The 27,527-nt window shown below is 34.7% G+C and overlaps 1 protein-coding gene and 1 non-coding gene across 8 annotated transcripts in view; both read right to left on the bottom strand.

Annotated features, from left to right (window-relative positions):
* The window catches only part of TCF12 (transcription factor 12), a 393,332-nt gene that overhangs the window by 306,545 nt on the left and 59,260 nt on the right, over window positions 1-27,527 (bottom strand).
* Window positions 22,555-22,658, bottom strand: LOC112448664 (U6 spliceosomal RNA). Its single transcript, XR_003037036.1, has one exon. It is a non-coding gene; the product is annotated as a U6 spliceosomal RNA (small nuclear RNA).

Raw genomic sequence — 27,527 nt, forward strand, 5'->3', positions numbered from 1 at the left:
CTTCCTCTCTCTGCATAGGTACCCAAGGATCATTAGATTCTGTTGATTCTCATTATTCATGGATTCTATATCTGCAAATTTGCCTACTTACTTATTTGTATTTTGGCTGGTCTTTCCAGTCATTCATGGACATGTGCAAAGAAGCAAAAACTGGGAATACCCAACGTGCACATTCCCAACTGAGGCCAAACAAGGCCTTGTTTCAGGTCTCATACTATGAACAAGTATCCTTCTTGCAGACTATTTAAGTGCAATGTTTACTGGATTTTTGTCCTTTTTTATTGGTGATTTCACTGGTGAAAATGGCTCTCAAGCCATCAAGTGCTGTCTAGTGTTTCAAAGCAAAAGAAATTTAAGATGTGCTTAATGGAGAAAATACGTGTGTTAGATATGCCTACTTTCAGGCATGAGATAGTGTCACTGACCAAGAGTTCAATGTTAATGAATCAACAGAATATACTAAATAAGGAGTCTTTAAGCACAAGCACGGAGAAGGCAATGGCACCCCACTCCAGTACTCTTGCCTGGAAAATCCCATGGACGGAGGAACCTGGTGGGCTGTAGTCCATGGGGTCGCTAAAAGTTGGACATGACTGAGCGACTTCACTTTCACTTTTCCCCTTCATGCACTGGAGAAGGAAATGGCAACCCACTCCAGTGTTCTTGCCTGGAGAATCCCAGGGACAGGGGAGCCTGGTGGACTGCCGTCTATGGGGTCACGCGGAGTCAGACACAACTGAAGTGACTTAGCAGCAGCAGTAGCAGTAAGCACAAGCATACATAAAACAAAGTTACACATGATCAGTTAATAAATGCGACAAGAGGTTTGCAGGAACCTAATCCTGTACTACTTCTAGGAACAATGGGTTCCGTATTTGTTAATTCAGTATCCAGGATGACTTCACAGAACGTAACTACCTTGAATGAGAATGATCATAGTCATCCATTACCCTGTAACACACTACCTTCAGGTTACATCAACCCATAAAGTTGGAGTGTGCTGAAAAGTTTTCAGAAATGAATGAATGTTGGTTAAAGTTCTCATATAAGAGCCCTCATGCAATAATCATGTTCCTCTTGCAGAAGAATGGATATTTCTAAGTTTGCTGTTAACTAAGTAGTGGTATACTCTGGGAAAAGTACATTGCTTTTAAATGGTGAATTCTCAGCTTACCAATCCAATTCATTGTCTTCAAAACTGATCCTCTTTTCTCAGATGCAGAGTTCATGCATTCTTGATTTCCCAGATGTGAACATGATAAAAGATTAATGTGAATCAATCACTATCCACAGAGTGCTAAGTATTATGCATAAGTAGTACAGCATGAGAAGATCCATAGACCATGCTTGCTGTACTTTATCTGTTCAAACTTGAAGCTTTTATAGAGACTTACTGAATGGAAATCGTGTTTCCCTTTAGACTGACAGTTTGTCAGTCAAAAGAAAAGCTTTTAGGAACTTATCTCAAATCAGTTAGTTTTCTTTTCAGATGGGGATATATCTGTGTAGGACTTCAGAAATGATACGCTTGACTGGCAACTGTCTTTTGCTAGTCAAGATGACAGAGTCAATTAACTGAAGCCAATCAATACTGGTAGGTGTCTTCATGTAAAGTAATACTGGGTTTATAAACACAAAATATATAGATGTTAGGTGGATTACTGGAGAAGGAAATGGCAGCCCACTCTAGTACTCTTGCCTGAAGAATTCCATGGACAGAGGAGCCTGGCGAGCTATGGTCCACAGGGTTGCAAAGAGCTGGACACAATTGAGCGGCTAACACTTTTACTTTTCAGGTGGACTATATTTTTGTTTTAATAGACTTGATAAGTAATCTAAAACTTAATTGTGATCGAATACGGCTTTAAGGGTGATCACCTAGAGAGGAAAAAGAAAATGTTATTTCTTTGAAGACATATTTGGTTACTCCTCTATGTGCTCAGTTTTCTGGAGAGTGAAAAGTGGAAGAAGTACTGGCTTCTGCCATACGTCATGAGGAACACCCACCCACCCATCTCCTGAACAGTCATGACCACCATGTCTTTGCCTATAGAGTTAGCTCTCAGTTTTTCTCTTCTGGAGAAAGACTGTGACCTTGAAAGGTGACACCTCAAGAATTTCACCTTGAACTCCAGGACTGACTTCTCAATGCAGACAAAGAAAATACTGTATACAAGAAATGGAGAAAGAGACCTTACTTTTCAAACTCAAAATAACCACATTTGAAATTCAAGATTCACTAATCCCTCTCTTTTATACTCTCCTTCAGTCCAGATGGTAACACTAGAGATGTTATAAAATTTTCTGTACCTGTACCCACTCTTTTGACTCTCAAGGGACAACAGCATTTCTTCCCTTCTATAATTCCCCTTGAAATCTTACAAGACAGACAACTCTCAGGACAAACTATGTGAACAGCTCAAATTAAGAACCAGTCATTCAATAGTATGCACCTCCTGATGTTATATATAACATCAATTACAAAGTTTTACTGTCAAAAGATGTTTCATGAATGTTTCAGGAAAGATGGGAGCTAGTGGAACGGATTAAATGACACATCAAGGAAAATCAGACAAGTTCAGAATGTGAGCCATTAACTAGAATGCCATTCCACTAGAAAGGTGTTTTCTTTAAAAGGTCAATTGCAAGGAAAACTGTTTTAAATCTTTTGGGACAATTTAAGAAATGTAAATAGGAGCAGTATTAGAGTAACTGCTATTAATTTTCTTTGTCATGAAGATTATGATGCAACTATACAGGAGCAGGACCTTTTTCATGAAATGTTTACTGAAGAATCACAGGCTGATGTTTAAAACTGACATGAAACCTATAAAAACCAATAAAACTTGTGGGATTTATGGACACTGAAATATGAATTATTGCATTAGAAGAATTTCAGGAAAAAAAGTAAAACTTAAGGCTAGAAAAAATATGGCTACAGTCACATATTAAATGTATATCTGCAAAATAAAGCACTAAGGTAGAAATGCAGGGATAAAAGACAAAAAAGAAGAAACAGAAGTCAAGCCCTGGTCATTGGCAAATGTTACAGTAGGGATAATAATCAGGATTAATGTGCAGAATTAGAAATCATTAATAAAAAGATATAGATAATAAAAACAAAAGACTCTGAAAAGTGGTACTGGAAAAGCATCAGGTTCAGCAGTCTTTATTTTGTCTTTTCAAAGAAACAGCTTTTGGTTTTCTTGATTTTTCTCTATTGACTTCCTATTTTCAAATTCATAGATTTATTTCTATCATTTTTACTATTTCTTTTCTTCTATTTACTTTGAATTTAATCTGCTTTTCTTTTTCTAGTTTCCTGAGGTAGAAGCTTCTACTACTGATTGTAGATACTTCTAATATATGCATTCAATGCTATAAATCTCTATCTGAGCACTATTTTCACTGAATCCCACAAATTTTTATAAATTGTTTTCTCTTTCATTAAGCTCAAAATAATTTAAAATTTCTCTTGAGTTTTCTTCTTTGATTCATATATTATTTAGACATGTATTATTATTCTTTACTAAAAAAAAAATTAAGACCCAAGAAGTAAGGGATAAAGGTCAAAATGAACATTGGTCATAGATTTTATATACATATGTTTTTTCTTTCAAATTTTACTTCACAGGTGAATAAACATTCTAAATTAAAAACAAAAATTAGGAAGTTTAGTAAAATATTATGAAACGAAACACTGTTAAATATGTCTTTTAAAATAATAACTTGTAACTGACTTTATTTGTAGAAAACAGTATCCTTAAAACCAGCACTTTATCTTCAGTAAGAAACAAATTCCTGAATTTTCGTGCAATTCTGGTCCATATCACCATGTTCCCTGCCCATTTTCCCTAACTTCTATTTTTAACTCTTTAAAAAATTATATTTAGTAAATTATTATACAGTAAAATGAACTTTTATTTGATATTGATCTGTATGAGTTATATTGAAACCCAAAGACCTCAAATAGCCAAAACCATCTGGAGACAGAAAAACGGAGCTGGAGAAATCAGACTTCCTGACTTCAGACTATGCTACAAAGCTACAGTCGTCAAAGCATTACATACAGTACAGGCACAAAAACAGATATATAAATCAATGTCACAGGATAGAAAGCCAGAAATAAACCCACACACATATGGTCAATTACTCTATGACAAAGGTGGCAAGAATATACATGGATAAGACAATCTCTTCAATAAGTGGTGCTGGGAACACTGGAGAGCTACACACAAAAGAATGAAATTAGGGCATTTTTTAACACCATACACAGAAACAGACTCAAAATAGATTAAAGACTTAAAGGTAAGACTGGATATTATAAAACACTGAGAGGAAAACACAGGTAGGACACACTCTCACATAAACTGGAACAATAATTTTTTGGATCCATCTTCTAGAGTAATGGAAATAAAAATACAAATGAGACCTAATTAAACTTAAAATCTTTTGTACATCAAAGGAAACCATAAACAAGACAAAAGAGCAGCCTACAGAACGTGAGAAAATATTTGCAAACAATGCAACCAACAAGGGATTAATCTCCAAAATATATAAACAACTCATATAGCTCAATATAAAATAAAACAAACAACCCAATAAAAAAATGGGCAGATGATCTGAATAGATATTTCTCCAAAGAAGACATAGAGATGGCCAAAAAGCACATGAAAAGATGTTCAATGTTTCTAATTATTAGTGATTTAGTTACACATACACACACACACACTCACACACTCTGAACACCTGAAATGAACACACTGTAAATCAGCCATACTTCAATTAAAAAACTGTTTTGATAAAATATAATTTTAAAAAATTTAAATACAATAAATCACTTTTGCTTTATACCACTTCATTTTACAAAATATCTACATTATTAGTATGTGTTTTCACTAACCAAAAAAAAAACAAACCCAACTCTGAAGAGTATTTTAGCTTTTATTTAAAAAAAGGTAATTGCCTTTTATTTAGACCATTTCTCCTTACAAAGGGTTTCATAACACAGTCTACTTTTGCATAAGAAGGAAACCTGTAATGTCATTTCTTCTGTTAAGTATTGGCCAAAACTCACCAGAAAAACCCATCTGGGTCTAGACATTCCTTTTTTGAAAAGTTTTAAACTATGAATTAAATTTCTTTAACAGTTTTAAGACTTGTTACAATAATCTTTTTCTTCTTGGGTGAGTTTATGTACTCTGCTAAGGAATTAATCTATTTCAAAGAATTGGTCCACTTCACCTAATTTGACAAATTTATGTCCACATAGTTGTTCTTAGTATTTCTACTCTCCCTTGGATTCTTGTGGGGTCTGTAGTGATATTCCTTCATTTGACACTGGTTCTATATGTCTTCTCTCTTTGTCAATTTTGCTAGAAACTACCAATTTTGTTATCAATTTTTGGTTTTATTGACTTTTGTTGTCTTCCTGCTTTGAATTTCATTCATTTCTCCTCTTATTTGGGATTTATTTTATTCTCTTCTGTCTAGTTTTTGAGACAGAAACATATAGATTTATGCACTTTCTTTTTTTTCTAATGAAAGCACTAAATACAGTAAGTTTTCTTGTAAACACTGACTGTACAGCATATATTTTGACATGATATATATTTTCAGTTTCGTTCAGTTCAAAGTATTTTTTAATTTCCTCTGAGGCTTCTTCTTTTAGCCAATAGATCATTCAGAAGTCTGCTATTTAATTATCTTGGAGCTTGGAGATTTTCCTTTTATCTCTGTTTTTAATTTTCAGTTCATTTCCACCATAGTCTGAGAACATACTTTGCATTCAACTCTTTTATATTTAAGATTTTTATTATGACCAAGGTACATTTTATCTTGATAATATCCACGTGTACTTGAAAAGAATGTACACTCTGCTATTGTTGGGGTATTCTTGTAACACCAATCAGATCTAGTTGGAGGATAGTGTTGTTTAGTCACTCTATACCCTTATGATATCTGTCTGCTACTTTGATGTGTTCCTAAGAAAGTCATGTTGAAGTCTTCAACTGTAATTGTTAAGTTCTCTATTTCTCCTTTAAGTTCTATCAGATTTTGTTTCATGTATTTGTAAGTTCTGTTGTTGGGTATGCACACATTTAAGATTGGTAAGTTAATCCTTTTGTCAATGTATATTCCATTCTGTATCCTAGATTGTTTCAAAGTTTATTTTGATTGCTTAATATAACCACTAGTTTTCTTTGGATTGATGTTTGCAAGATATATCTTTTCCTATCATTTCACTTTTAATCTACCTATTATTGGAAGTTTCTAAAGCAAATAATGGGGTCATTTTTTAAATGGACTCTAATGATCTCTTTTAATTGATATGTTTAAAGCATTTAAAATTTTAAAGTAATTACTGACAGGTGAAAATTTACATCTACCATTTCATTGTTTTCTGCTAGTTCCCTTTTGTATTTAGCACTTTATCCACTGTGATTCTAAATCATATTTTGTAAACAGTGGTTGCGGAGACAAGAATATACATATTAATATTGAACCTTTCAGCATCTACTTAGAATCAGTATTTTACCACTTAATAGATGTATTACATTATATTCATTGAAAATCACATCAATGTTGTCATTCTTGTTAACTATCAAATATATTTTAAAGAACTCAATCTATGATATTTACACAGATATTTACCATTCCTGTTGATCTTTTACTTCTGATGTCCAAGTTTCCTTCTGGTATCATTTTCCCTTCTGTCTTAAGGATACTCTTTAGCAAATTTTAGATCTGGTCTTCTGGCAATGAATACTCTCAGTTTTCCTTCATCAGAATATGTCCTTATGTCACTCTCATCCTTAAAAAATATTTTTGCTGGTTATGGACAGTTCTTTTCTTTAAGCACTTTAAGAAATTTTGCCTCTTTCTTCTTACCTCCATGGTTTCTGATGAGAATTCCTTGATCACTGTTCTCCCAGAGGTAATATGTCATTTTTCTCTGGTTGCTTTCAAGATTTTTTTTTCCCTGTTTTTTCTTTTTTCCCCAAGGCTCTGTTGAATTTTTAAAATTTCTTCTCCCCTGCTATTGAGTCATCCAGTGGGTTTTTCCCACTTACTGCAGTTTTCATTTCTAACAATGCCTTATCCTTTTTATATATTCTCTTTCTCTGCAAAGACTTTGGCTTTTCCATTTATCTGAACAGCATCCACAATAGCTCACTGGAACATTTGTAAAATAGTTTCAATAAAGTCTCTGTCATATAATTCGAACATCTCTATCATGATGGTATATGTTGATCACCTCTTCACATGTCAACTGCAGTTTTCCTGGTTCTTCATATGTTAGATAATTTTGGATTGTAAATTGGACATTTTAAATACATAATTGTGGTTCTTGTTTAAATTCAGTGGTTAATGTTAATATTTTTGTTTTAACAGATGATTAGGTTCAGAATGCAAGTTTTAGCATGGCTTCTATGGGGATGGTTCTATTATCACTTCAATTTTCAAAGCCTTTGCTGTGCTATTTGAATTTGTGCCACTCTGTATTATCCAATAATCAGTCTAGGATTTGGGCAGTAGTTTGTTACTTCCATGTATATACAGCTGGGGCACAAGCTCATTAATCCATAAAAAACTTAATGGAATTGTTTTCCCAAATTTCTCCCGCTACATAATCTCAGTACTTTCAAATTCCACTAGGCATCCCTTTCCATTTCTTCAGTCAGAACCTGGGGCTTCAGGTAATCTGCTTGCCCACACAGTTCTGTTACTATACTTGCTTTGGGGACCAATCAGCAGAAGGACAGAAAAAGCAGGGTGGTGGGGCAGGGGGCACCACCACCACTAACAAACTGTAGGTTTGTTAGCTGGTTTGTTAGTTCAAGAGGAAGATTCTCAGCCCTCAATGTCGCTGTTGCAGGCTACTGCTATCACTGCAGGGTTACTTAGGACTTCAAAAAGAGAACAGAGAAAAACGGGGAAAGAAAGACGGAATTTCCGCATTCACACTAAGCATTATCTTCCCCACACTGTGAGCCAGAAATAGGGGGCTCTTATTTGGAGCTCTCTGTCCATACCTAAGTGATCGCTTGTAGCCTGCAGACTGTGTTCAATTCAGCTTCAGGAATACCAGAGGGAAAAACAAAGGTAAACTAAGCGCCAGTTTGATATTTTACATTCTAGTCTTCTTTCCCAATCTAACATGTTATTATTTATTCTTCAGAGTCCTCAAAATAGCTGCTTCATCCATTCTTTCTGGGTTTTATAAATGCATTCAGAAGGAGAAATAAGGTGTGCATGCTTAATATATCAAATATGAAAATGAAACTAACCTCTAACTTCTATTTTCAATACTCAATTCTAACACATGGACTCTATAAATATCCTTATCAGAAGATATCAGTAATCTAAAATTTAAAAAAACAGTCCTGTAAGTTCTCCTTCCATTTAAAAAAAATCTCTAATTCACACAATAAGTAATAACACTACTCAAAAGTTTTTATGATTATAGACTATCTCTACAAGCTTCAAAACTTTATAGAGCACTATCAGAAAAGAAGGACTCCATTTAAAACAAATTATTGAAAGGAAATCCTACATTCATGGATCGAAAGAATTCATATTGATAAAATGTCTTTACAACTCAAAGCCATCTACATGTTCAATGCAATTCCTATCAAGATTCCAATGGTATTCTTTTTACAGAAATAGCAAAAACAATCCTTAAACTTATGCAAAGCACATCTGATTAGGCATTAATATCAAAATATATAAAGAACTCATATACTTTAAATAAATCCATTTAAAACTGGGCAAGGACCTGAACAGACAGTTTTTCAAAGACAATATCAAAACAGCCAACAGGTACATGAAAAGTGCTCAACATCACTAATCAGTCAGTTCAGTTCAGTCACTCAGTCGTACCTGACTCTGCAACCCCATGAACTGCAGCACACTACACTTCCCTGTCCATCACCAACTCCCGGAGCTTGCTCAAACTCATGTCCATTGAGTCAGTGGTGCCATCTAACCATCTTATCCTCTGTCGTCCCCTTCTCCTCCTGTCTTCAATCTTTCCCTGCATCAGGGTCTTTTCAAACGAGTCAGGCTTCACATCAGGTAGCCAAAGTACTGGTGCTTCAGCATCAGTCCTTCCAATGAATATTCAGGATGGATTTCCTTTAGGAAAGACTGATTGGATCTCCTTGCAGTCCAAGGGACTCTCAAGAGTCTTCTCCAACACCACAGTTCAAAAGCATCAATTCTTTGGCACTCAGTTTTCTTCACAGTCCAACTCTCACATCCATACATGACCACAGGAAAAACCATAGCCTTGACTAGACAGATCTTTGTTGGCAAAGTAATGTCTCTGCTTTTGAATATGCTATCTAGGTTGGTCAAAACTTTCCTTCCAAGGAGTAAGCATCTTTTAATTTCATGGCTGCAGTCACCATCTGCAGTGATTTTGGAGCCCAACTAGAGCCTTAACTTCATATAAAACAGCAACTATATGAGTAGCCCTCCTCTTCCTCTTCTCTTGATGACAAGCAAGCACTGAACAAGAAACTTAAAACATCTATTCAGAAAACAAAAACCACACTCTGCAGCCTCTGTTAGAATAATTCAAAGGCAAAGACTTAATTTCAATATTGAATTATAAGCTGACATAAAAAGTCAAGTATCCTCAAAAACTTATCTTACATACATAGACTAATATTACAAATCCTGGTCCTTTTGTTATCAAGGAGAACCAAATACCATCAAAAATTCCAAAGATAAGTTACTCATTTAAGTGAAAACAGATTTTTTTAAGACTTCTTGTTTCATCCAAAATAAGTCTATCCTGCTAAATTTTACATATAAACAAGTTTTGTCAGAACTGTATTTAATTAGTTTGTTAGATTAACAACATCTCTCACGTAACAACATCTCTATACTAAACAGAAAATTTTGTCATTTACTCTAGGCTTACTTTTTTGAAAAAACTGCAGACGTGTATTCAGTAGCTCAAGTAAAAAGGACCCTTCATGTACAAGGATATATAAAGGTAATTCAATTCTATAGTCAACAACCTTGTTTAAAACTTTTAAAACTAGCTTATTCTAAGATATGGAGAAATTTAATAGATTATAAAACTGTTGGTAGTTTTCTATTTCTGGTGTCTGCCATAATAAAAACTAAGGGTTTAAGCTGAGCTGCTTCTCTTACTTAAAAAAATTTTCCACAGTCAGCAACTTACAACAGGACATACTGTAATACCAAAATGGAAACTACTTAATCAACATTTCCTCATGGAAACACAGATCATACATAACAGTCTATAAGGGTAAAGTTTTATTTTTAAAAGTAGTACTTAAATTTTATTTAGCAACGCAAGTTTAATTTTTTTTCTATGGTTCTGTCAACATACCCAGTTACTTTTAGTCAACACTGAAAATACACACATCAAAAAACTGAAATGTAAGCAGTAAAATAAAACATATAAGTCAATTTTTTATAACGTTGAATAAAACCGTACTTCCACCTTTTTAGAACACAGGTCACTGTTTCTCAAGTCCATGGAATAAACATTACCCTGTCCTCTTGCTATGTGTCTGTAAAACTGTTTCTATGAAGAATTTAAGCCATGTGGAAAATCCAACAGTATGTGAATCATCCAATCCACAAATCTTTCACATTTCCAGTTTCAAATTACAGTCATCTACAGCATCACAAAAAGCTGACAAAAGATTGAAAACTGTAGGGCATAATTTCAAAATGTTCCTCTTCCCTTTCTGCCCACTCTCCAAACCACGCAGTTTAACAAACAACAAAAACCTCATAACTAAAATTCCCTCAACCTTGTACGTAGTTGGTCTATTTAGTTTTACCACATAATAATTTCTAAATTCTATCATTTAAAAAACACTACAAGAAATAACTTCTTTGGTCACTGAGCTCCTCATTTAAATAGGAAAACTAATTAATCAGAATTAAACAGGTTATAGTACAATTCATAGGCTTTGTATCCCAAAAGGAATAAAATTTAAAAAAAGTAGATTTCAGTTAATTAGACATCATGGGATAAATAAAGATACACTATAGGGTCAACCTTCCTTCACTAAGTGCTATCTATTTTGTAACCCTAAATTACATGGCTTAAATTTTTTTAGCACATTTTTTTCTGAAAATAAGAACTATAGTTACAAGCATATGTATTTAGCTTTGGGCTATGAGAAAAGAGAGAATTTGATAATGCAAATTTGCTACCATCCACATATCTATATAAACAAACCAGGTAAGCCAAAATAAATCACAATATACATATGAAGACTGGGGAGACCCAAGGGAAGTAATATTAATTTGGTTTCTGACTCACACTTTTAAATAATCCCTTGCAATACTTCTCATTCAATTGCCTCATTCTTTCTGCTTCCTCTTCACAACTAAGCTCATTTCCTAAGAGCTTTCATTTTGCAGAAATCAGCATTTATTGACCTCGCAAAACATACAATTGCTGTTGTCAGCAAAGAACACAGGGATTGGAGAAAAAACATCATAGAAGTACTGGAAGGATATGAAAGTTTATCTTCTCATACAGTAATGTTTAAAAATGTTCAGGGTCTGAAATTTAAGAAATACTAAAGATTTTGATATTTAAAAAGAAATACAGCATTCTAACCTAACAGTTCATTTCATCTGACTGATTCAGGGTCTAAAATCATTTGTTTTACAACTGAGTAGAAAAGTAATTTCTATCACATTCACTGATAAGCAATATTATAGTTTGAGTATTTCTCAGTGTCTTAGAACAATCTTAAAAAGGTCCTTACCAACAAAAGTGCAAGTCTCTTGAGGTTATCTGACATCTCATGAGACTTTTCATAATGGGATGGTGTTAATACCCAATGCCCTGGTCTATTTCCAATTTGGATCATTAGTTTCTGCTTACCTAAATTACTACTACCACTACAACTGGCTCAGCCATTCTTCACTTCCTGTGTTCAACCTTGGTCCACACAGTAATTATTAAATAAGCAAAGTGAAACTGCTTCTTTGGGTAACTATACATAACACCAAAAACATTTCATATTCCTTTAGGATTAGTAAAAGAGTAGTTTAAGACATGGTCTGTTTTGATTGTTGATTTTTTTTTTTTTTTACTATTATTTTGTATGGCACACACAATGTTCTGGTTGTAATTTTACACAGAATTTTCAAGTAAATCTCTTGCAAGAGAATTTGTTAGTGATAAGCTTAAGTGCTAACAAAGCTGTGAAACTGCAATTAAGGTTTTATTTCACACCAAGTTACTAATCAAACCTGAGTCAACACAAGAAAGAAAGAGCTACATAGACCCATGTAGCCACTGCCTGTCTCCCCATCCCCTCTCCCTGTCTCCCCACCCTACCAGTCCCTACCATACACGAACACACTTCTCTTCCCTTTTCTCCCCACCCCCACCTTCCCTCTCTCCCACCCCTGACACACACACGAACACAACAGGCACATGCTTCCCTAAATTTTTATATGGGTACACATATGTATACTGAATATCTTTTTTATATATACACATCATCTCAGACATATATACGGTTCATAAAACTGAAAACATAAAGATCTTCCTCTCTGCATAGGAAAATGTTCTACAGACCTGTGGGAATATTAAAACAAAGAGGAAGAGGTCCGTAATCTCTTATCGAAAAATTCTAAAAATCAGATCATTCTGAAACGCAAACTTTTATATAACTTATTTGGTGGTAAAATCTGACCTTAACTAAAACAAGGATAGTCCTTTTTTCTCCCACTCAATGGGCATGTTAGGACATTGCAATTCAAAAATACTGCTGTATATGATTACAAGGGTCTTCCATACATCTCCCCAGGGAATATTACAAAATACACAGTCGGTTCAGTAGCTCAGTCGTGTCCGACTCTTTGCGACCCCATGAATTGCAGCACGCCAGGCCTCCCTATCGATCACCAACTCCTGGAGTTCACTCAGACTCACGTTCATCGAGTCAGTGATGCCCTACAGCTATCTCACCCTCTGTCATCCCCTTCTCCATCTGCCCTCAATCTTTCCCAGCATCAGGGTCTTCTCCAAGGAGATGGCTCTTCAGGTCAGGTGGCCAAAGTATTGGAGTTTTGGCCTCAGCATCAGTCCTTCCAATGAACACCCAGGACTGATCTCCCTTAGAATGGACCGGTTGGATCTCCTTGCAGTCCAAGGGACTCTCAAGAGTATTCTCCAAAAACACACTTCAAAAGCATCAATTCTTCATCGCTCAGCTTTCTTCACAATCCAACTCTCACATCCATATATGACCACTGGAGAAACCACAGCCTTGACTAGACGGACCTTTGTTGGCAAAGTAATGTCTCTGCTTTTGAATATGCTATCTAGGTTGGTCATAACTTTCCTTCCAAGGAGTAAGCGTCTTTTAATTTCACAGCTGCAATCACCATCTGCAGTGATTTTGGAGCCCACAAAAATAAAGTCTGACACTGTTTCCACTGTTTCCCCATCTATTTCCCAGGAAGTGATGGGACCGGATGCCATGATCTTCGTTTTCTGAATGTTGAGCTTTAAGCTAACTTTTTCACTCTCCACTTTTACTTTCATCAAGAGGCTTTTTAGTTCCTCTTCACTTTCTGCCATAAGGGTGGTGTCATCTGCATATTTGAGGTTATTGATATTTCTCCTGGCAACCTTGATTCCAGCTTGTGTTTCTTCCAGTCCAGCGTTTCTCATAAGACTAAATAAGTGCATGACTTTCATAAGCTCATGTTGTTAAATCAATCACCATTAGCCCTGAGTTTCTTTATTACTGAAAAAATGAAAGACGAAGACTTATAACTATAAACCTAGATATATCTGTGAAAAGTGATGACCACATAATTTAATTTTCTACAAATGTCAAAAACCAGTCACTAGATCTGGAGTATTAAGAATTTAAGTAATTTCAGGAATTTAAAACCAGTCACTAGATCTGGAGTATTAAGAATTTAAGTAATTTCAGGAATTTATTCAATAACTATCTACTATGTGCCAACATTATCCTGCTGCTGCTAAGTCACTTCAGTCGTGTCTGACTCCTGTGTGACCCCAAAGACAGCAGCCCACCAGGCTCCCCCGTCTCTGTGATTCTCCAGGCAAGAACACTGGAGTGGGTTGCCATTTCCTTCTCCAATGCATGAAAGTGAAAAGTGAAAGTGAAGTCACCCAGTCATGTCCGACTCTTAGCGACCCCATGGGCTGCAGCCCCCCAGGCTCCTCCGTCCATGGGATTTGCCAGGCAAGAGTACTGGAGTGGGTTGCCATTGCCTTCTCTGAACATTATGCTAGGCATCCTAAATACATATGGAAAAAAATATCTATCTTCAAGAAAAGCATCAATGTGAGAAAGGAGTCACATGAGTGAATAACCAAACATGACTGGCAGGATGAATAAAATCTTACAGGAAAAAGAAGGTGAATGAACCTGGAGATAAGGTTCAAAGATGAGATGACAAGTGATCCGGTTGCACAGGAATGTGGAGTAGGTTGTGGGGGCTGAGAGGGTGCTAAGCCGATGCTGTCAGAGAAAGGCATTATGAGCAGAGGTACAGAAGTAAAGAATACATACATACATAAGGTGTTGTGTTGTGCTTAGTCGTGTCAGACTCTTTGCAAACACAAGGGAGATATTAAAACTTCTTTCTTAAAATGAAACATTAAACTATTTTGTGATGGACATTCCCTTTTTATAAAATATTCTTACAAAATAATTTTAATGAAAGATTATTCTCTGAAGGACCTAAAATTCTAGGACTGGACTAAAATTTATGAAGTATTCCCAGAAAAGTAATTTGACTTGTTATTATCTAAATAAATACAACAAACCTTATATCACTTCCTTTAATATTTAGGCTCAAGTAAAAATCACATAAGCAACAGCTTTAAATTTCATTATTTAAAGTACTTTGATGTACTTAATGTCAGTTACTCTAAAACTCCTGAATATAAATTCTTTCTTAGTTACTAACCGTGTCTCTTCAAAAAGGACCATAAATTTCCTTAAGGGCAAACACTATTATTGTAATAGTCTTTGAAGGTCCCCACAGAAATCTAGATATCTAGTAAATATTCAATTAAATATTTATTGACTAATTGTTCATTGAGATTTGGAATTTTTACCTTTTTAAAAGCAAATGCTATTGCTTCTCAGCCTTGTGACTAAGATGAAGTGTAAAAGCATATGTTACCTTAAAATATACTTGGTATTTTATCATGCTGCAGTTTTTCATTCTCAGAAAACTTTGATAAGAAACTTGATAAGAAAACCAGAAGAATGGTTAGGAATTATCTTTTGAGGAGTGTTAATCTGTACCATGCCATCATAACCCACCATCAGGTTTGATTACAACCTTTGTCCTTTAGAGGAAGTTTTATTAGTCAACAAGCTCACTTACAGCAACCACGAGAGAAATTCTAAGGGAAGTATCTGTAACTCTGAGTTTATATTTTAAGCTAATATTCTAAATAAAATAATGCAATCTTAATGTTTAGATGTTTTCACGCTTTGTAATTTTCATACTATTATGAAAAACTAAAAAAATAGCATGTGAAAAGATTACTTTTTCTGTAGAAAGGCACAAATAGAAGACATGCCAAAATATTTATTGAAGGAGTAAGTAAAATAAATTACTAGAATTAAAAATTCTCTAGGTAATGTTAATGATAGATCAGATCAGATCAGATCAGTCGCTCAGTCGTGTCCGACTCTCTGAGACCCCATGAATCGCAGCACGCCAGGCCTCCCTGTCCATCACCAACTCCCGGAGTTCACTCAGACTCACGTCCATCGGGTCAGTGATGCCATCCAGCCATCTCATCCTCTGTCGTCCCCTTCTCCTCCTGCCCCCAATCCCTCCCAGCATCAGGGTCTTTTCCAAAGAATCAACTCTTCGCATGAGGTGGCCAAAGTACTGGAGTTTCAGCTTTAGCATCATTCCTTCCAAAGAAATCCCAGGGCTGATCTCCTTCAGAATCGACTGGTTGGATCTCCTTGCAGTCCAAGGGACTCTCAAGAGTCTTCTCCAACACCACAGTTCAAAAGCATCAATCCTTCGGAGCTTAGCCTTCTTCACAGTCCAACTCTCACATCCATACATGACCGCAGGAAAAACCATAGCCTTGACTAGACAAACCTGTATTGGCAAAGTAATGTATCTGCTTTTGAATATGCTATCTAGGTTGGTCATAACTTTCCTTCCAAGGAGTAAGCGTCTTTTAATTACATGGCTGCAGTCACCATCTGCAGTGATTTTGGAGCCCAAAAAAACAAAGTCTGACACTGTTTCCACTGTTTCCCCATCTATTTCCCATGAAGTGGTGGGACCGGATGCCATGATCTTCGTTTTCTGAATGTTGAGCTTTAAGCCAACTTTTTCACTCTCCACTTTCACTTTTATCAAGAGGCTTTTTAGTTCCTCTTCACTTTCTGCCATAAGGGTGGTGTCATCTGCATATCTGAGGTTATTGATATTTCTCCCGGCAATCTTGATTCCAGCTTGTGTTTATTCCAGTCCAGCGTTTCTCATGATGTACCCTGCATATAAGTTAAATAAACAGGGTGACAATATACAGCCTTGACGAATTCCTTTTCCTATTTGGAACCAGTCTATTGTTCCATGTCCAGTTCTAACTGTTGCTTCCTGACCTGCATATAAATTTCTCAAGAGGCAGATCAGGTGGTCTGGTATTCCCATCTCTTTCAGAATTTTCCACAGTTGATTGTGATCCACACAGTCAAAGGCTTTGGCATAGTCAATAAAATAGAAATAGATGTTTTTCTGGAACTCTCTTGCTTTCTCCATGATCCAGCGGATGTTGGCAATTTGATCTCTGGTTCCTCTGCCTTTTCTAAAACCAGCTTGAACATCAGGAAGTTCACGGTTCACGTATTGCTGAAGCCTGGCTTGGAGAATTTTGAGCCTTACTTTACTAGCGTGTGAGATGAGTGCAATTGTGCGGTAGTTTGAGCATTCTTTGGCATTGCCTTTCTTTGGGATTGGAATGAAAACTGACCTTTTCTAGTCCTGTGGCCACTGCTGAGTTTTCCAAATTTGCTGGCATATTGAGTGCATCATTTTTCAGGATTTGGAATAGCTCAACTGGAATTCCATCACCTCCACTAGCTTTGTTCGTATAACTATCACTATAAAAACATATGGGAGTAACTTCCGGCTCAAGATGGCAGAGTAGAAGGGCCTGAGCTCATCTTCTCCAGCAAGAGCACCAAAATTGCAACTAGCTGTTGAACAACAACCACTGACAGGAGGATGCTTGAACTCGCCAAAAAAAAAGACATCTCACACTCAAAGATATATAACTGCTGCAGTTCATGGGGTCGCAAAGAGTCTGACACAACTGAGCGACTGAACTGAACTGAATCATGATGAAAAAGCAGAAAGTTATGTTCAGATAAAGGGACAAGATAAAATCCCAGAAAAACAACGAAATGAAGTGGAGACAGGCAGTCTTCCAAGAAAAGAATTCAGAATAATGATAGTGAAGATGATCCAGGATGTCAGAAAAAGAATGGAAGCAAAGATTGAGAAGATCCAAGAAATGTTTACCAAAGACCTAGAAGAACTAAAGAACAAACAAACAGATAAGTAACACAGTAAAAGGAATCAGTAGCAGAATAACTGAGGCAGAAGAATGGATAAATAACTTGGGGACAGAATGGTGGAAATCACTGCCACAGAACACAGTATTTAAAAAAGAGTGAAAAGAAATGAAGACAGCCTAAGAGACCTCTAATACAACATTAAGCGCACCAACATTTGCATTAGAGGGGTCCCCGAAGGAGAGAGAGAGAAAGGACCTGAGAAAACATTTGAAGAGATAATAGCTGAAAACCTTCTGAACATGAGAAAGAAAATAGTCAATCAAGTCTAGGAAGCACAGAGAGTCCCAGGAAGAGTAAACCCAAGGAGGAACACACCAAGACACACAGTAATCAAACTGACAAAAATTAAAGACAGAGATAAAATAGTAAAAGCAGCAAGGGAAAAATGACAAGTAACATACAATGAACTCCCATCAGGCTATCAGCTGATTTCTCAACAGGAACTCTACTAGCCAGAAGGGAATGGTATGATATATTTAAGGTGATGAAAGGGAAGAACCTATAACCAAGAATACTCTACTCAGCAGGACTCTCCTTCAGATTTGATGGAGAAATCAAAAGCTTTCCAGACAAGAAAACGTTAAGAGAATTCAGCACCAGCAAACCAGCTTTACAACAAATGCTAAAGGAACTTCTCTAGGCAGGAAAAAGAGGAGGAAAAGAAAATAAACCCCAAACAATTAAGAAAACGGTAATAGGATTATACATATCAATAATTACCTTAAATGTAAGTGGATTAAATACACCAACCAAAAGACACAGACTGGGCGGATGAAAACACAGTGCATGTATGCACTTCCACTTACCACATCACTCTGCCTGACCCCCCCAAATTGTATGTAATTATTTTATATTGTTAAGTTAATTGTGTTCCCATTACGGCTTGCAACTGTAATTGTCTTTTATTTTTTTTTTGTCTGGCTATTGATTGTGAAAACTGACAAACATCTTTTATAATTGTGATTATGTAACTATTACTTAATACCACTCTATCATGATTGGTTAACAGAAAAACAATAGAACTCTTTGTGACCAAAACTAGAATCTAACGGAAAAACCTGTGATCACTTTTTAAAATCCAGATGCATATCAGAATTATCTTGAGATTTTTTGAAAAATACAAATGCCCAGTATTGCTTTTTTTCTCCAGAACTCCAGATATGTTTTCAACGAGCATTCGTGTTTAAAAACAACTAGACTATACAATGATCTTTTTACTTTTATCTAGCTTGTTTCACTTTTTCTATTTCATATTCAGTGCCCCCATTTCATTTAGCTTCTATTTTCCAATTTTTCTCTCTTTTTTTTTTATGATGTTCTTCCTGAAGCCTTTATTAAGTGTTTCAGAAAAGCTTTTCTATATATATATATATATTTTAAGAAAACTTATGAATTTTTGCCTAACTAAAAAAATTATGACATTTTGATTCCACTTGTTTGACTAAATGTGAATACAATACTAAATTTCTAATTAAAAATAGATACACAACAAGCAACAAAGGTTAACTGTATAGCATAGGGAACTACAGTCAGTATCTTGTAATAACTTATGATGGAAAATAATTTCAAAAATAATATATGTGTATTTGTGTAACTGAATCACCTTGCTGTGCACCTGAAACACTGTAAGTCAACTATACTTCAATAAAATATGTATTTAAAAAAATATGGGTAGGGAAAAAGCACTTGATGAGCTTTAGCAGTAAAAGGAACTATTCTTTCTATAACTGAAGGACAAATGCACAATTGAAAAGGTGATTATGTTTAAAAGACTGGGTCCATGAATATACTTGAGTATTTAAAAAAGAAACAGCCTGAGGTAAACATGTGTTAAGAATATAAGTGAAATAATACACATTACTGTAAATATTAAAAGATAAAACTAAGGATATTTCCCACATGAGGAAGAAAATGAACTTATTTATTTAAAAGCTTTGATTATATATACCTTGCTTTCAGAAATAAAAATATTCCTTGAAGCTGCCTATAAAGTGATTTTAATTGAAAAACCAATCCTCATTAATTCTTAATACCAATTTTTAAATATTACAAGACAGGATTTAAACGAGAACGCAAATAATAAAATATTACATACATTACAAAATATTTCTAATGATTATTTAGGCTTGTAATCTTGATATGTATTGCAAGAATTTCATATCAATCCTTTCATTTTACTGAGGACTACAACCAAAGTCATTCTTTAAAAAAAAAGAAAAATCAAGCTTTTATTTTTGGGGGCAGTTTATTTCAACTGATTATTTGCACCATAGCCCTGTCTATAGCTGGCTGAACTTGAAGTCTGATTTCTTTTGTCTTTGTTGTTTTGTTATCCTTTGAAAACTCCTATTGATAAAGAAGTGAGGGCCCATTATTACCTGGGTAAAGGGAAAGTACCCTCAAAGAAGGATTATATAATTGACATAATAGCATAACCATGAGGTTCTGAAAGTACAGCTACAAGTAGTGTCCCCACCAGTATATTTCCACTCAATTTACACCATGATCTATTTGTAAAAGGAGTATCTTACAGGTAAATAAAACTGACCTGGGACTATTCAGCTAGCTTTTCTTTTCCCTTTTCATTTTCCAGTAAGCCCAGACTGTTGTATAATAACTATCTCAAAAGCCATAAAGTCTGTTTTTCTTTGAGTTGCCATCTCATGAACACTAGAAGCTTCAATTTTCTTTTAGACATTATAGCATGTATAATACCTGACTTTAAATGCATTAAGCAACTTTTATTTTTACTAAAATAATAATCCTCTGATCCCTCTACATGATTACTCCTGAGACTTCAACAAGCCCCAGTGTTTGACTTCAGTGGTGGCTATAATCAAAGACAGAGGAAACAGCTTGATACTGAAAACTCTACCACGAGTTCTATACTTCATCATGGAATCATGAGTTGCAACCAACAGCTGTTCCACTCATCAGCTATTTTAAACCATTTAATATGATCTGTAGCAAGACTAATTCTTTTCTAAATAAGCATGTCAACACTTAAACCAAAACTATGCTGTTCTTCAAAACCGTCTTCTTGAAAAGTTTAATACTTTATGTATGCTACTACTTTACAAATAATTTCAGAACTTTCTTTTCAGAAATCTCATCACAGAAAATTTACTAATCATATTAAGAAATCACTCTCCTTACTGTGTAAACATTGGATTAATACTCCTGGCCTGGCTTTTCCAGCTGTCCTTCCCACTAGCCCCTCTATTCCCACATTCCCCTAAATCTGACCCCTGCCTTTTTCTTTCTTCTGGTTTTTGAAATCAACACACTGAGATTTTAAAGAGTCGGAATGAACCTTGAAGCAACCCAGGATAATGGACGGTGAAACGAAAGAAATAGATCTGGAAGTCAGTGATCATACTCATGCTTCTTGCTTGCTTCTATCATGGGAAACAATTTGCTAATGGCCATGAATGAGTATTTTTTTTTTTTTTTATGATTTCCGTATTTTCTCTTGAAAGAATTGTCTTCCAAGCCAACAGTTTTCAAGATAACATTTGGGGGTTTAAAAGAGGTATGTTTCAAAATATTAACTTAAGTCCATGCATTCTGAGTTCTGCCCACCTGGGGTGACTTATACCTTACCTCCTCCCCTCCAACACTCCATAGTCATTCTTATCATTGCTCATCAAGCCCTGCGATAAGACGAACCTCCTCCACAACAGTCAGTACTCTAACTTGAGGCCAACCCAAACCATCAAGAGTGCTCAAATACAAATGAACGATGCTCAGAAATTATTTCCTAAACTGAACTTGGGTGGAAGGGCTAGGAAACAGCATGAATTTTTAGTAGACAAAGCAACCTCAGTTATCAGGAGAGGTGCCCTTTTTATCCTCTACTTTGTAAAATGATAGCATATTCTAAGTATCTTAGGGGTCAATAACCAGAGTAGATGACGGTGATTTGGCCCAATACTGAGCAATATAGCTGATTTTTCAACTAAATCATGGTTATGAAGAAAAATCTACATTTCTTAAGAAAACAGCTAAAAGATCATTTAAAATAAACAGAAACTGCTTAAGATTAAATTGGATTGGAGAAATTTTCCTTTTGTCTCTGTAATGCTTCTTTCGTAACCTGATAAATCAAGGTCACCTTCTATATACTGATACATTACTGTGTTTCATGTAAATTTATACACATTGTTTCCAAACCATAAACTCTCCTTACCAGCTAATGGGCCACTAATTAACTGTATACATGCAGATTCACTTCTGATTGCATTTGCCTCAACTAAGAGATTCAAATTCAACTATTCAAGTGCGGTATGTTTAGAAAATGAGGTACCTAAAGATTGTTTACATATATATGTATGTATATGTCTTGTACATATGTACATATACATATATGACAAGGAGTATGACCAAGCAGGTGTAGAGGTTTTTGTAATTAAAGCTCAGGAAAGAAGATGAAAACTAGGTATTAGAAATAGGACTCCTAATGTCTGATGTGGAAGGGAATTTAAATAAGGAAAGGATACCCTGATCCAAGTCAGAGAGCTCAGCCTTGCTCATGCCTTAGGTTTTAAAGAGCACAGCAAAGGATCAGATATAATCACTGAATAAGGAAAATTTTCCAAAGCTTTCCTCCTTGCTCACACATCCGCACCTGTCTCTGGGTCCATAATGAGAAATGAGCAGGCATCCATTAGTCTTAAGTGATAGGATCAGAAAAGTAGTAAGCACATGAAGAAAGAAGACATAAACTACTCAATTTAGATAAAAGAAGAATTAATAAAACCACTGAAACTTTTGGGGAAGGAGTACAATGTTTTCAGTAATTAGGGTTAATAAACAAATTCACTGCATAATGCTCATCTAATTTGAAATATGTAAAATTTTCATAAAATTTTAAATACTTTTTTAAAATTGAAAGATAATTGCTTTACAGAATTTTGTTGTTTTCTGTCAAACCTCAAAAAATATGAAACGCTTCACAAATTTGTGTGTCATCCTTGCGTAGGGGCCGTGCTAATCTCTATAGTGTTCCAATTTTAGTATATGTACTTCCGAAGTAAGCACTATAAATCATTTCTGTTTAAAGCTTATTTTATTGTCCTGGGTTAACAGATACAAAAATATGTAAGGACTCATCTTCGTTTGCAGTTTTAATCCGTAAACCTGTTTTTCCAAAAATCAAATTTCACAACTGTAAAATCACCAATGAGATTTTCAGAAATATAAGTTTTAAGGTTCATACTTCCTACTTTATGTTTTTAGATACATCTATTAATATTTCCATGTTTCAGTAGTCTGTGGATTTTAAGATTTGGTATGATAAAATCTATTAGCACTTTCCCAATTATTAATACAAGGCAAAGTAAGAAGCAGTGAAATTCAAGTTAATATACTGAAATGTCAAATCTCTCAGGAATCTATTTTCTTAAATAATTATTAAAACATTTTGTACTCCACAATATGCGTTTCTCAAAATTGAAACACATGGTGATCTAAACTTTAGGTACTGACCTTGTAATTAAAACTTTCTAGTTTGATCAATAATGTTCCTATCAATACAAGGTAACGTACGCAAATGGTTCAACAATGCACCTACTTCACATTTTCCTTTTTAAAGAAAACATTATTTTAAATGTTTTATTAAGTATTTTTAAAGAAAACCCTAGAGATAACTTGAATTTATACTCAAGTAGATTATCACAGGCTACAGATAATAATGGCTTCCCAGGTGGCGCTCGTGGTCAAGAATCCACCTGCCAATGCAAGAGATCTAAGAGACAGGTTCGATCCCTGGGTCGGGAAGATCCCCTGGAGAAAGGAATGGCAACCCACTCCTGTAATCTTGCCTGGAGAATCCCATGGACAGAGAAGCCTGAAGGGCTACAGTCCATAGAGTCACAAGGAGTTGAACGGACTAGCACAAAGATAATAATATTTGTGGACCTAAGTAAATCTAGATTTCCTTTTATTAATTTCCCATAATTTAAGAAATGTGTACATAGGTAATTCATGAAAACTCTTCTAGTCTTTGAACAAAAAGGAAGATAAGGACAAAAATCATTCAATATTTGTAGTTACCATACTGATCTGGTTAAAAGATTATTGAGAAGAGGAGTTTATATTGTAGTTAAATTTAAAATTATGAGCTTACTTAAAATACAAGATATAGAGAGCTGAAAAAAATTAAAAAGATACAGGATATAGAGGAATAATCTAAACAACACCAACAGGACACAACTAAACACGCCACCTCACCTGCCCACCCGTCCCCAACAAAAGAGACATGCACAACCAAAGCAATGGCCAATCAGAAAGTCAGCGCCAAGAAAAAGGTGTGTGTGTGGTGGCAGTGGGCAGTGCTGGGCTAGATGTAAAAGACCTGAATAGTTATTCTGGATTGGACCTGGTTTGAACAGATCAACTGCAAATAACAGTTTAGAATAAACTGAAAAATACGAGCATGGATTAGGTAAAATAAAAATCTGCTGATATGGAAAAGCAGAAATTAACATAAAAAAGCATATATTAAAAGAACATGTACAAAATAATATATTACCAGTAAAGAAATACAAGTATACATATATACACACAGAAGAATATCTAGAAGAACACTAAAGTATTAACTATGTCATCTCTAGGTGATGGGAATATGGTGTTTTTAATTTTCTTATTTTTGCTTATTTATATTTTTTCACTTTCCGTATGCATGTGTGTGTATATATTACTTTACAAATGACATTTTCAGTACTGCAAAAGAAAAATTTATATGCTTTTTTCATATCACTGAATGCCACTGTTTAAATTCTAGACCCCTTAACTATACTGTATCATTCATTACACAAGATACATGTAATAAATAAATAACATATATTTATCAGTCACCTTTTTGAAGAGCTAATTTAGCTGAAAGCTGTCAATGTAAAATGCCAATTATCCAATACAGTAGCCATCCAATGTAAGTGATTATTTAATAATACAAGACACCTGGCACTAGTGGGTAAAGAACATGTCTGCCAATGCAGGAGATGTAAGAGATGTAGGTTCAATTCCTGGGTCAGAAGATCCCCTGGAAAAGGGAATGGCAACCCACTCCAGTATTTTTGCCTGGAGAATCCCAAGGACAGAGGAGCCTGGTGGGCTACAGTCTACAGGGTCACGAAGAAGCCAACACGACTGAAATGACTTAGCATGCACACACACATGACTTCCAATCAGTGGCATGTACCTGCCTCAAATGAAAAACAAAATAATCGTTTTCATATTTCCCAACAGAGTAAACTACAGAAAGTAATGTAACTTGAAAGCATAAAAATATCTGATTTCTAAAATATAAAACCTGTAGTTGAGTTGGGAGGAAAAATACACAGATTCACAATGACACAAGTAACAGATGCCTTTACTCCTGACTAATCAATTAATAATGATACATCAATATAAACTTGAGTTAATACAAAACAATAGCAACAATATTGATTTTAAAAAATAAAGCAACTTAGTAGAAATACTATACACAAAGAATGCTTATGTATAAAAGTAGAGCTTCAAATATTTGTATCAAAAGTAAAATGTTAAATTCAAAGAGAAAAGTAAAAATACAGAAAGGCAAAAGAATATACAAGGAAAGAGCCTGACAAAATAGCAAAATACCTATCAGAAGAACTAAGAGATCAGCAAGTAATATGGAAAAGGCAATACATTAAAATTCACAACAAAATTTACATCCACATGAAAAAGAAAGCAAAAGTCAAGTTTCAAAAAGATGACATATCCTCCAAGGTTACAGCAGCAGAAAAAAAAAAGATTAGTCTTTCAAAAATTACTAGATTACACTAAAACTGAAGGTAATGAAATAGTTCAATAAAACAATTATAACATTTTTGTTACACTTCACACTTTCATGTATATTATTCTGGGGTGACACAATGAAATTGTGCGTCACTCTCTTTTTAAAGACTGGCACTTTGATATTTTAAGAAACTTACTCAAGGTCACACTGTTTATTGCAGGGACAGAAATCCAACTCTACATCCTTACTTGATATGACTATTAAGTAGTCTACTTGTATCAGTTACCTACTTATTATCACTGTATTACATCATTTTTATTGTTTATGTGTCACTCCCATTCCCTTAGTTCCACTAGGACTATAACTCCTTGGGGGCAAGGATTATACCTGCCTCTAGTCATCTTTGTAGTACCATCACCTGTCATTGTATATTTTTATAAGTACTTAAAAAAATATGTTAATGAACATACATAAAGGTAATCAAAGAAACCTAACATATGGAGAATTTATTTAATTACTTGTATAATATAACATCACAAATTCCACTCAGATAAATGTGCAGCATAGGCAGCCATACCAGTCAACGATCACATTCCCTAATCCCAACTAGATGAGACAGGGGTGACTAATCTGTGACTAGTCAATCCACTGGCTTATTAATAATAAAATGTTCTTTCTTGTGAACTGGACCCAAAAGTCAGATATAAAGGCAGTACTTAAGTTACAGATATTGTGAATTTGGGCAAAGTGATAAATAAGTAAAGGAAGCTGGTCTGTAAAAGGAACAAGAGCAAAAAGCAGACATCCATCTGGGGAATCTGAATCAAGGATGCTATTGGCTCCAAACGGACAGAGAAAACAGATTCACTTCTAAGCATTTCATGACAGGTTTCAGATATTTGGATACCACCTATTACTATAATAAGCTTTCAACCAAGGATGAAACATGAGGACTAACGTGTAACACTAAATAGGTAGAATCAATAACTATCGTTAGGACAGAGACGTTTCATACAGAAGGAATCAGTATGTAGTGTTTTACTTCAACTGGCTTAATGCTTTTGATATGTAATCATGTACATGCTTATCAATATTTTGTTTGATTGCTGAGTACATTTCCTTTATGTAGATGTGAGTTATCTGTATTATTTTTAAAAACTGCTTGCCAGTTGATAAATATTTGGATGGTTTTCCATTTGGTATTAATATGAATAAGTCCTCCATGATGATTCTCCAAAAAAAAAAAAAATGTATATACACGTTTCATTTCTCTTGGATGAATTCCAGGGAGTGGGAATGTTGGGTTATATGTAAGTGTATGTTGAATTTGTAAGAAAATGTTAAGCTGTTTTCCTAAGGTGTCTAGATTATTTTTCATTTCTATTTGACACAACACAGCCATATTTGGTATTATGATTTATTGTTGTTTTAATTTAGTCATTCTAACTGATTATAGAGTGATTCACTGTGGTTTTAATTTGCATTTCTCTGATATCAATGTTAATGACACTGAACATATTTACAAGTACTGTTGGCCACTGATGTATCTTCTTTGATGTAGTGTAGTTTTAGATAATTTTGCCTTATTTTTTTAAAAAATTGAGTTGTCAGATATTTGGTTATAAGTTCTTTCTGTATTACAAGTCCTTTGGTGAATTAAAAAATCACATTTATACAGTAACAGGAACACTGTTAAGAATTTTGATGTACAATTTCCATTACCATCAAGTGACAAAATAACAAAATAAAAATATATAAACATTTTTGTTTGGTCTCTTCCTGGTCATATACTATCTTATTCTCATTCCTCCAGTATATGACTATCCAGCGTTTCTCTCAAGCACACTGTGCTTGCTTTCTAAAAATACTACCAAATACGCTCACATCATAAGTCAGAGTCTATTTCCTCTATTATTCCCCAATTCTCAAGAATGCATGGTTCATAACAAGTAATATTTACTGAATAACTCAAGTTACAAAATAAAAAGAATTTTGTTTGGGGCTCAGAAAAGTCAATGGATTAATATTTTAAATAGAAATCAACAGAATATCAAGTCACAAAATTCTGATATTAAAAATAACAACCTATGAAACTTTCAAAACACATTATAACTAATAAAATACTATGTTTTCAATAAACTTTAGAT

Source organism: Bos taurus, chromosome 10, assembly GCF_002263795.3.
Source record: "Bos taurus isolate L1 Dominette 01449 registration number 42190680 breed Hereford chromosome 10, ARS-UCD2.0, whole genome shotgun sequence".
In the NCBI taxonomy this organism is placed as follows: Eukaryota; Metazoa; Chordata; class Mammalia; order Artiodactyla; family Bovidae; genus Bos; species Bos taurus.